At 41.9% G+C, this 11,809-nt stretch overlaps 1 pseudogene; it reads left to right on the forward strand.

Annotated features, from left to right (window-relative positions):
- Positions 1-10,672, forward strand: part of LOC125964292 (uncharacterized) — a 29,042-nt pseudogene extending 18,370 nt beyond the window's left edge.
- The last annotated feature ends 1,137 nt before the right edge of the window (positions 10,673-11,809 follow it).

Raw genomic sequence — 11,809 nt, forward strand, 5'->3', positions numbered from 1 at the left:
TCTTCCCGGACCGGGGCACGAACCCGTGTCCCCTGCATCGGCAGGTGGACTCTCAACCACTGCGCCACCAAGGAAGCCCTGTAGATTTTTTGATAATGGCCATTTTGACCAGTGTGAGGTGATACCTCATTGTAGTTTTGATTTGCTTTTCTCTAATAATTAGTGATGTTGACCATCTTTTCATGGCCCTCTTGGCCATCTGTATGTCTTCTTTGGTGAAATGCCTATTTAGATCTTCTGCCCATTTTTTAACTGAATTGTTTGTTTTTTTGATATTGAGCTCCATGAGTTGTTTGTATCTTTTGTAGATTAATCCTTTGTCTGTTGTTTCATTTGCAAATACTTTCTCCCATTCTGAGGGTTGTCTTTTTGTCTTGTTTATGGTTTCCTTTGCTGTGCAAAAGCTTTTAAGTTTCATTAGGTCCCATTTGTTTATTTTTGTCTTTATTTTCCCTACTCTAGGAGGTGGGTCAAAAAAGATCTTGCTGTGGTTTATGTCAAAGAGTATTTTTCCTGTTTTCCTCTAAGAGTTTTATAGTGTCCAGGCTTACATTTAGGTCTTTAATCCATTTTGAGTTTATTTTTGTGTATGGTGTTAGGGAGAGTTCTAATTTCATTCTTTTACATGTAGCTGTCCAGTTTTCCCAGCACTATTTATTGAAGAGGCTGTCTTTTCTCCATTGTATGTTCTTGCCTCCTTTGTCATAAATTACGTGACCATGTGTGCGTGGGTTTATCTCTGGGCTTTCTATCCTGTACCATTGATCTATATTTCTGTTTTTGTGTCAGTACCATACTGTCTTGATTACTGTAGCTTTATAGTATAGTTTGAAGTCAGGGAGCCTGATTCCTCTAGCTCTGTTTTTCTTTATCAAGATTGCTTTGGCTATTCGGGGTCTTTTGTGTTTCCATACGAATTGTAAAAATTTCTGTTCTAATTCTGTGAAGAATGACATTGGTAGTTTGATAGGCATTGCATTAAATCTGTAGATTACTTTGGGTAGTATAGTCATTTTCACAATATTGATTCTTCCAATCCAAGAACATGGTATATTTCTCCATCTGTTTATTATGTCATCTTTGATTTCTTTCATCAGTGTTTTACAGTTTTCTGAGTGAAAGTCTTTCACCTCAACCCTTTTTTAAAGTATCGTCCCTCTAAGGAGCTCTTTTTTTTGCAATTTTTTCTAATCCTTCTCTTCATGAAATATACAGATATTCTGTATCTCTATTTATGTACAGTGACCCTTTGAAAGGCCAAAAGAATTGTCATTTTTTTTTACTCCCCCCAAATCAATTTTTGCCTTTTGGGGCAAAACCAATTATCACCCCAGTTAAAGATTTAGAGACTAGATGAAATTCTGTGAATGTTTAAACATATTTGTATTCTGAGACACAGAAATCACAAATCATTCCATTAGTTGCCCACAAACAGTTAGGTTTTATCCTCCTTATTCCTACAGGCCAAGAAGTTATAAAACCAAAGAACACAGTATAAAGAGAAAATAGAGACATTTTAAAAAAATCACAATTGAACCCTGTTCTTGCCACATAATTCAGACTTTCTCTCTTTCATCAAATAATGTCTTTCACATGTTTATGACTCCATATGTCATTAGCAAAAAACATGGGATGCCTGGAGTTATAATGGGCAAAAGGCACACACATATATATCACCAGTTTGAAAGTTACTATGAAGTCTCTTTGAACTTTTCCAGCATTTTAGAAAAATGACTCACACTCTTGCTGGCAAGAGCAAAAATGAAGAGGCATTGCAGCACTGACAGTCGTTTGATATTTGGGTGCTTTTAAAAAGAAAAAATGCTAAGTCTTTTTTGGAATCATGTGCTAAAATAGAATGGAAAACATCAATGACTTAAAAGCTGGATGGAAATTGGTTTGATCATAGTTTAGAACTTTAGCCAAGAGTTCTTCAATATGTAACATGGTATGTTCAGAAGATTTCTGCATTAACAGTAGTAGTAACCTGTTGATGTTCTGAGACCCCAAAAGATAAGACTCTGAATCAGCTGTCTTAGAAGCAGAGATTATAATAGTTCATAAATTGATGAACATTTTTCTGTATTTTTCCCAGGTTACTTAATACATATAAAGTTCATTTTTAAAAATTTTTATTTATTTATTTTTGGCTGTGTAGGGTCTTCGTTGCTGCGCACGGGCTTTCTCTAGTTGTGGCAAGTGGGGGCTACTCTTCATTGCAGTGTGTGGGCTTCTCATCGCTGTGGCTTCTCTTGTTGTAGAGCACAGGCTCTAGGCACGAAGGCTTCAGTAGTTGTAGCACACGGGCTTGGGCTTAGTTACTCCACAGCATGTGGGAGCTTCCCAGACCAGGGATTGAACCCATGTCCCCTGCATTGGCAGGAGTATTCCTAACCACTGCACCACCAGGGAAGTCCCTAAAGTTCATTTTTAAAACCACACAAAGTACTAAATATATGTCATAAAATAAAACTGAAAAAATGGTAAAGCTCTCTGTATTTGCTAGCAAATAGTATCACATGCATAAAAGATTTTCAGAGAAGTTCTTTCTTACTTTCACTTTTAAGGTCCTTTGTAGCAGAACACCCCTTTTCCAAATTAAAAAAAAAACTATAAATACACTTATCAGAGTTAACACAACTTGATTTGCTTACAAATTTTTAAATTTGTACTGAAAGAATTACATTATTCTTTATCAGGCCGTTGTTTTCTACTTGAGAGTCTCACTGTTTATTTATAAAGCATTTTTACTTTATAAAAAATAGTTCTTTATTTACTAACAAACATAAATACCCTTGTATGGCCAACAAGTTCTTGTTTTAAGAGTTGGGGAGAGGACAAGACATAAGTAAGGGCCACAGCGGGTTGTGTCTGGGTGACATTCTCATGAGTTATATTTTTGGGAGGGAAGGAGTCTTGCTCCTCATTCTCCACACCTGATGATTAATAACCATTGGGTTAATGGGTGAGCAAATTTTACTTACTGCTAATCCAGACAGGTGGAGTCCTTACTTCTCCATCAAATACAGCATACTCACTCAATACTCCAAACATTTTTATTCTCTTCATCTGAGTGATCTCAGACTCATTATTGCCAGTAACAGAATTTGGGGGGCAGGTACACAGAATTCTATGTGTTCTGGTTGAGACCACTATTTATCCTTCTACCTCATGGTGCCCTGTGACACAGCATAAATGGCGGGTCCCATGGAGGATGCTAGAATTATCTGATCATCTGTCTCCTCTAAGCGACCTTCAGGCAGATCTCATTATCATGCTTCCCATGCTGACCTCAGTCCCCATAAGAAGGCAGAGCCTCAACTCCTAGACTCCCTTCCCCCACAGGGCTCTGAGCATCCCCTAACTGACTCAGACATGCCCTTCCTGGATCCCCCAAACCTAAAATCCCCTTGTGCTCTCACCGTCTTCTCTGAATGTTCCCTTCACCCTGGTGAAAACTGTATGCCTTTCACACCAGGACATGCACGCTTACCTAGGCCTCATTCTTATTCCCCTTATTTCTCTGAGAAAATAAGAACTTCTCTATCCTCCCACCCTCTTGAGTGACAGCTGTTTTTCTCCCACAGTCCTAGTGCCAGCAGGCTGGGGGTGAGACACATATCCCCTCTGCTGCTCCCAGGCTGTTTATCCTTCCTCCCTCTTAAAACCCGAGGTCATTTTGAGGCCATGTCTCCAGATACGCAAGCTTATTACAGAAGCTTATTACAGTTATCCACTATATCCAGAAATACTCCCCCCTTATTTCTAGAACCTTTTGCTATGGTTCTTTCTCTTGATCACTAGTCTGATTGAGTTTGGAAATTTCACATAAATTACTCTTCCAAAACCCAGATGCCAGAGTCCACACCCTCCTCACATCCAAAGATGCTGTCTTCCAGTGCTCCTCAGTATTCAGGTCTCTGGTCATCCTGTCACTGTGACTGCTGATGACCACACCGCCTACAAACATCTCAGCTTCAACTACCCCTGTCCTGACCACCACCCCCCTCCCTCCAGCCCACCCACTCCAGTATACCCACTCCAACCACCTCCAACAGCCACCACCTCCTCCCTGCGCCCTCACTTCCCTCCTCACAGCACTTAGATTCCATGGCCCACTGTTAAAAACACCTTGCTTGCCCAATCCCTTAATTTCATTGCTCCAAAGTTGGTTAAATCCAATTCCACTTATTATAGATGTCTCTATAGAACAAAATGACTAAAAACAATCACAATTACACTGGTTCATCTCCCTTAAAATGTATTACTACCACCTTAGTGGCATCAGAGCTGCCTGGCATCCAACATCTGTCTGCCACGTGGACATTCCCATTCGAGGAGACCCACTGGAGATCTACTCTCTTTAAATGGCCTCATCCCCTCCACGACCGGCACCCTGCTAATGACCTTCATTCTTATTTCCCTTATTTCTCTGAGAAAATAAGAACTTCTCTATCCTCCCACTCCAAACCCCCAACCCCTCTGCACACATGCCCACACTTCTATGCATTTCCTGCTGAGTTCTGGGTCCCAACGTCCCTCCCCTACTCCAGGGCTCTGCTCCTGCAACTACCCCACGCAACAGGCATCACTGATTGTCCCTTTTATCCAGATAATTCCTTCAGCATACAAACACGCTGTTAGTTCTCAATCAATCAATCAATCAATATCTCCAGTGAAACCACATTCCCGTGCACCTACCCCACCATCCCCCCTGTTCTGCAGCACAGCAAAATTCCCTGGATGAGTTGTATGTAGTTAGTCGTCTCTTCTCTTTATATTCTACTCCATTAAAACTGCTCATCAAGATCACCAATGAGCTGCTCACTGCTTGTGGCCAATGCTTAGCCTTCATCTTTATCCAGGTCCCATTTGACAACATTTATCACTTCTTCCTTCTTGAAACATTTCATTCTGCTTGCTTCCAGGACACAGCACTCTCCTGGTTTCCATCCTCCCTCTCCAGCTCTTCCTTCTCAGGCTCCTTGCTTACTTCTCCTTCTCTGGATAGGCTATCCCAGGGCTTAGAGCACACACTTCTCCTCTACCACATTCAATACACTGATGATGTGTCTAGACTAATAGTTTTGATGACCCTCAAATGCACATCTCCGGCTCCAATCTCTGAACCTCAGAAAAGTGTTCCAAGTGCCTTGTTGTCATCTCACTTTGATGTTTTGTAGGTATCTCAAACTTGACATGCACCCGAGTCAACTCCTTACTTCTTCCCCTAAACCTACTACTCTCAGGTCCCATAATTTAGCACCTGCACCTTTATTCACCCAATTACTCAGGCCAAAATCCTTAGAGAGTGCTTTCCTGGCACTGCCCACATCCAATCCATCAGCAAATCTTGTCTTCCCTACAATCAGCATAGATTCTGAATCTGAATTCTTTCCACATGGCTGAGCCACCACCATCTCTCGCCTGCATTATTGCAACAGCCTCCTAAGAGCTCTCTGTGCTGGGGATCTTGCCTTATCACCACTACCACCACCACCAGAGCATCATCCACACAATGCCTGGGGATCCTTTTAAAAGATAAATCAGATCATATTACTTTGCTGGTCTCAAAAGCCTCCACTCACTGTGGTTTACACTCAGGGTAAAATGTAAACTCCTTCCCATGGCCTATGAAGCCTTCCCTCAGCTGGCTCTTGACCATCTCTCCAAACTCATCCACGCTTACTTTTCAATCCTCATTCAGCTCCTAATCCTGCCACAGACACAGCAAGCACTCTCCTACCTCGGGGTCTTTGCACTTGAGGTCTCTTCTGCCAGGATGACTGGTCCCACAGAGACGGCCACGGCAACTGGCTCTTCCCTCCACTCAGGTCTCTGGTCAGTGTCACCTCCTCAGAGAGGCCTCCCCTGACCACCTCATCTGAAAGGGCAACACCTGTCTCTCCGCCTTCTCATCCTGCTTTAACTCTGCTCTCAGCGTTTGTCACTACATATCACTCATTACTTGGTTCTTTATTATCTTTCTCACCCAGTAGAATGGCTCCCTGAAGGAGGGGACTTGGGCCCATTGTTATCTCCAGGGCTTAGAATAGTGTCTGGAACCTAGCGGTGCTTCAATAAATAAATATCTGCTGAATGAATGTATGAATCTCTCTTGTCTTCTTGCCTGAGAAAATCTACCCCATGTAAACAGGAACTCCATTTCTCCAGGGTATTTGGGTTAGGAGGCAATGTCCCATGTCACTTTCACAAGTAAGAAAGGAAAACAGGTTGTATTTTTTAATACATATAATTCATTCTTCATGTTCCTCCCTGGATGCCCTAGGATGGCCTCAAAAAGCTGGTTGTTGTAAGCACACCTCCTCCTACAACAAAAGCACAGGCCACCTGCCCTTCTGTCTGAACCTGTCCATGTCCCACAAGGAGAACAAAAAACCTGACCATAGAATCCTAAATGAAAAAAAAAAAAAAAGCATCATCTCTCCCTCAAAGAGGACTCAAAATCTCTCGGTAAAATCAGGAAAAGAGATTCTTTACTAAATTCATAGAGGATACAAATATTTCTTAAATAATTGTTTCTACAATCTCATCTCCATTTTCCTGTCAGGAAGAACACCACCTTTTTTCCAAAAATCAGTCTAACTCTCCTATATCAGACAGGTGGTATCAGCTCTTAATAAATCACTAAGATTTCTCAGGAAATAGAAATGATCTAAAAGTCTAATCCATAATAGTTTACATTCAAAAGTTAAAGAGTTTATCTTTAAAGCTTTCATCACAGCTCTGAAACTGAAATATTTTATCAGGGCCAATACATCCCTGGGAGACAAATGTAGAGCTACACACTCAGATTCACACCAAAGCTTAAACACATACAACAGTTACCACAGACCTTCTGTCAAGAGAATGTCTTGCTTTGCACAGAGTGAAGCTAAGTGCCAGAATGTGCTTCTGGAATTTTCACTGACAGATGATAGTAACTTACACAATGTGCTATTTAATCCTCAGAACAACCTTGGAAGTAGGCCCTGTTGTCACCTCCGTTTTACAAATGAGGAAACTGAGTCAGAGAGAGGCCAAGTAGCCTGCCTGAAGCCACACAGAGCACAGGGGACAGGGCTGGGACCTGAGCCCAGGCGGTGCAGCTCCAGAGGATGCATCTCCACTTGGCCATCCTGCAGCCACGCCATGGGGCCCATGCTGCGGCCTCTCAAAAGACACTGGGAAACGACCAGATTTCAAAAGTAAAGGGCAATACTGGCTAATGAAAAGAAGTCAAATAAATTGGCTATCGTTTCTCTTTGACCACTTCACATATAATTGGTTATCAACTATTCCAAATTAGAGGGTTAACTTTTCTTTCATCCAAAATTTTTTGGCTGTGGTGGTGGATATGCAAACCTACACATGTGGAACACGTGACAAATTCCCACTGGACTAAACATACACACAGTGAACACAAGTACAATGAAAGAAATCTAAATAAATGGATGCTCTCAATGTCAATATCCTGGTTGTGATATTATATTACAGTTTTGCAAAACGTTACCATTGGGGGAAACTGAGTAAATGCCACATAGATCTCCCTGTATTATTCCTCACGACAAGTACATCGACGATAGTCTCAATAAAAATTTCAGCTACAAATTATTAAAACTTCATATCTTTAGGGGCTCTTGTTGTTTTGGAAATCTATTTTGCAACAGATCTGGATTTTCCCTGCTGAACTTCAAACTGCATTTTGTTCTTAACAAGATGCAGTTTCAGGAAACTCCTGCCAACTTCTCTCCCTGCCCTCAGTCTTGCCTCCTCCCTCCAAAGGACCCTTTGTTTAAAACATTTTGGTGGCTTTATATAACAAGGTCAGAAGTCCTTACACGGCCCCCAGCTCTCTCTCTCTGGCCCCAGAGGCCTCTCCTCTGTCCTGTTCCTTCCAGCTCAGCCAGGCTTTCCAACTCTTCTGCCTAATACATTTCTGCCCACCCTGCGGATTTCAGCTCCATAAACAGCACTTTCCCAGGCAAGACTTGCCTGTCCTCGCCATCCTCAGGTATTGCCATAGAACATTCCCTGTAGTGCTCATTGAAACATAAATTTAACTTCCACCCATGTGACTGGCCGGTCAATATGCAACTCCTCACTGGACCTAAACTCCTCGAGGAAGGAATCATGTTTATATGTCCTCATCACTGCACTCATGCATGAGACACTCCCACTGATACACCAGTTTTGGTGAAGTAACATCAAAAATAAAAAGTAGGTTTAAAAAATGGCATCTCTAAAAATAAAAATAAAATAAAAATAAAAAATGGCACCTCTGCCTTTCTATTTCCCCCTGTCCTGGCACACCCTGGTTGGAGAAGGGGATGGGATTTTGCACATATATGCATGATATAATTTGTCATTTAAACATCTCAAAAACTGAAAAAAAAATCATTAATATCATTATTTAAGTGTCACTATTCATGTTTTTAAATTGAATTACCTTCTTCTAAATTCATCTTATTTATTCCCTATCTCCATTCCACAGGTAATAAAAAAGTAAAAATATGCATAAATAAAATCTTTTTTAAAATTAACTTTATTTCTTCTCACACCTTTAATCCACAAGTAAAAAGATGAAAATGTGTATAACCAAGGATTTTTATATTGTTAAAATAATAATAATAAGTGGAATTTTCAGACTTTAACTTGTATTAAACAAATGGCAATATTGAATATTCTCCTTACAGCAATTTGTCTTTGCTTTTGTGATCATCACTGTTATATTTTTATTAGCCTCTTTATGGCATTTGTAACTATACAAAAATCATTACCATGCTAGTGTCCCAGCCTCTCCTCCCAGCCCCCACAAACACAAGAGCATGACAAGCTTGGCTTTCCCTTTTATCTTCTCTGAGCACAGAAACTGCAAAATCAATGCAAATGGATATTCCAGAAGAAAATGGTTAGAGAATATCTATATTCCTCATAAGCTGAAGACAGAAGAAGCATGACCTATTGGGAGGAGGTCATCCTGGGGGAACAGTACGGAGGTTGCTGGGAATCCAAAGAGAAAGACAGTGAGGAGGGGAGAGTAGCACAGATGAAAGCAAAAGTTCTTTTGGTGTAGGAAAGTTCCAGTCTCCCAAAGTTACAGGGTGTCAAAGAATAGGGAGGAGACTAGGATCCTCATTGACATTTGCCTTGGACTCTGTACATGGATTCTCTTAAATACTGGAGAGAGTTCTAGGTAGATTGGAATTCCTGCTCAGACTGTGCTTCTTTGAATGAAACATACTCTCAACAAGCTTTCTTCACCAATCACTGGTAATAATGACAAAATAACAGTTATTCTGTACTTACTATGCCTGGGCACTCTTCTAAATATTCCATAGAAAGCTCCTGGTACTAGCAACTACTCTAGACTTAATGGTAAGACACTTGTGTGTTAGAGCATGGAACAGACACCAAACAAAAATTCAGGAGTCCTCCTCTTCAGTGAAATTTCTAGGAGTCCAGGAGCATGGGGAATGTCAAGACATCTCCTCTAAAATGAAGGATTAGTTGTTGAATCTGCCCCTCCTGCAACTGAAAAAGAGTCACAATGCCTAGCAGACCCCTTTGAATTTTGGAGGCAGCATATTCCTCATTTGGCTGTGCTACTCCATTCACCAAGTGACTCAAAAAGCTGCTAGTTTTGAGTGGGGTCCAGACAAGAGAGGGCTCTGCAACAGGTCCAGACTGCTGTGCAAGCTGCCCTGTCACTTGGGCCACATGACCCAGCAGATCCAAGGCTGCCTGACGTGTAAGTGGCAAATACAGAGACTATTGGCAGCCTTTGGAAGGTCCCCTACAGGTGACTCACAGCACAGATCCTTAGGATGTTGGAGCAAAGCTCTGCCATCATCTAGATAACTACTCTCCTCTTGAGAAACAGCTCTTGGTTGCTGCTGGGCCTTAACAGACACCAGACATTTGACCATGGGCCACCAAGTTCCCATGGGATCTGAGCTTCCCGTCATGAACTGGGTGTTGTCTGACCCTCCACACCATAAAGTAGGGCGTGCACAGCAGCACCCATCATCAAACGGAAGTGGTATATACAGGATCAAACCAGCCTTGAAATGTCCCAAATACCCATGGCCCCCACCCCACTCCTGCTTTGTCACCTCCTCTCTCCCAGCCCACACCTGTGACCTCATGGACCATTCCATTCAATCCTCTGACTGGGAAAGAGAAAACCCAAGGCTCTTTCACAGATAGTTCTACATGATATGCGGGCACCACACAAGAGTGGACGACTGCAGCCCTACAGCCCCTTTCTGGGACACCTAAGTGGTGAAGGGAAATCCTGCCAGTGGACAGAATCGCAAGTAGTGCCGCTAGTTGTTCCTTTTGCTTGGAAGGAGAAACGGCCAGAGATACGAGTCCATACTGCTTCATGGGTTGTAGCCAATGGTCTGACTGGATGGTCAGGAACTTGGAAGGAATATGATGAGAAAACTGGTAAGGAGGAGGGAAGAGGTATGTGCCTAAAAACTTAAAAGATATTTGTGTCCACATGAATGCTCATCAAAGGGTTATCTCAGCAGAGAAAAATTTTAATAATCAAGTGGACAGGATGACCTGTTACATAGACACCAATCAGCCTCTTTCCCCAGCCTTTCCTGTCAGTGCTCAAAGGGCTCAAGAACAACGTGGCCACAGTACTAACGCAGTGATCTAGTACTTGTGACACACACGTACAACACAAACACAAAATCTATCAAGCCAATTGTCATCACAGCTTTTGTGCTCATGTTGATACATATCACTTGTTATATAGCCTGATACTATAATTCAGCATAATCACTATGCAGAAGAGAAAGAATACAAATATTTGTTGTTTGCATATTTAATAGAAAGCAGAACCAAATTTCTAACAAATATTAACTTGTCGAGAACTTAAACTAGCTCTACTAAAGAAGCTCAAAGAATCAGAAGTTGGGTTTCATTTCATGTATCTCAAAAGGGAAAAATCTAAATTCATCCAAATAACCCTGAATCGTTTTTGAAACTAAACAGGATCTACATGAGTGTGCCAGGAAAAATTGTTACAAGAAAAAGAAACAGTATTTATCACTTATTACAAATATGAGTATGATGGATCTAGGCAGCTGGAGATCCTTTTATTTGCTGATCCTAAAAGCATCATCCCCAGGATAACAGTTTTACAATCATCTGAAAGGACATGGGTAAGCACTCCCACTTCAAGCAGTATGGAAGACTAGGTATTCTAAAAATCCCTTAGGCAATAGTTCAAACAGACATGGGGCTAACCACAACAAGCACGATGATTGCTTATCTCACAGTGAGCTGTTAGGTGAAGCCCAGGCCTGGTGCTAGAGGGCAGTAAAAGCAAGGAGACAGAAGCCGGCTCCTTGGATGCAGCCACAATTGCAGCCCTTGCAGGCAAAGGTGGGGAATCAAACCTGAGAAGTCTGCATCAAGCCACAACTCCGGGAAGAACCGTCTTTGTATTTAACAGGGTTCTTACGGGACTGAGGCTTCAGTGCACTGCCTCGTAACGGAACATGCCTAGGGGCTGTGCGGTGTCCAAGATGTAAAAAGGGGGAGGGGGAGTCAAAGATAACCTCAAGAGGGTTATATTTTTGGAAATCACAAAGGTTTGTCTACCTTTTCTAGCAAAAGAAGGGTTAGAGACTGCTTCAAAGGTTCCAGAAACAATTTCGTTCAGCACAAACCCAGGATCACACAACAGGAGCTGGAGATGCTCTTATGGCTGGCAGACCCTCAGGTCAGGCATTGGGACCTAGTCAAAGAAGGACCTGCACACTTCAAATCGTCCTCCCACCATGAGATG

Source organism: Orcinus orca, chromosome 4 (assembly GCF_937001465.1).
Source record: "Orcinus orca chromosome 4, mOrcOrc1.1, whole genome shotgun sequence".
NCBI classification, from domain to species: domain Eukaryota; kingdom Metazoa; phylum Chordata; class Mammalia; order Artiodactyla; family Delphinidae; genus Orcinus; species Orcinus orca.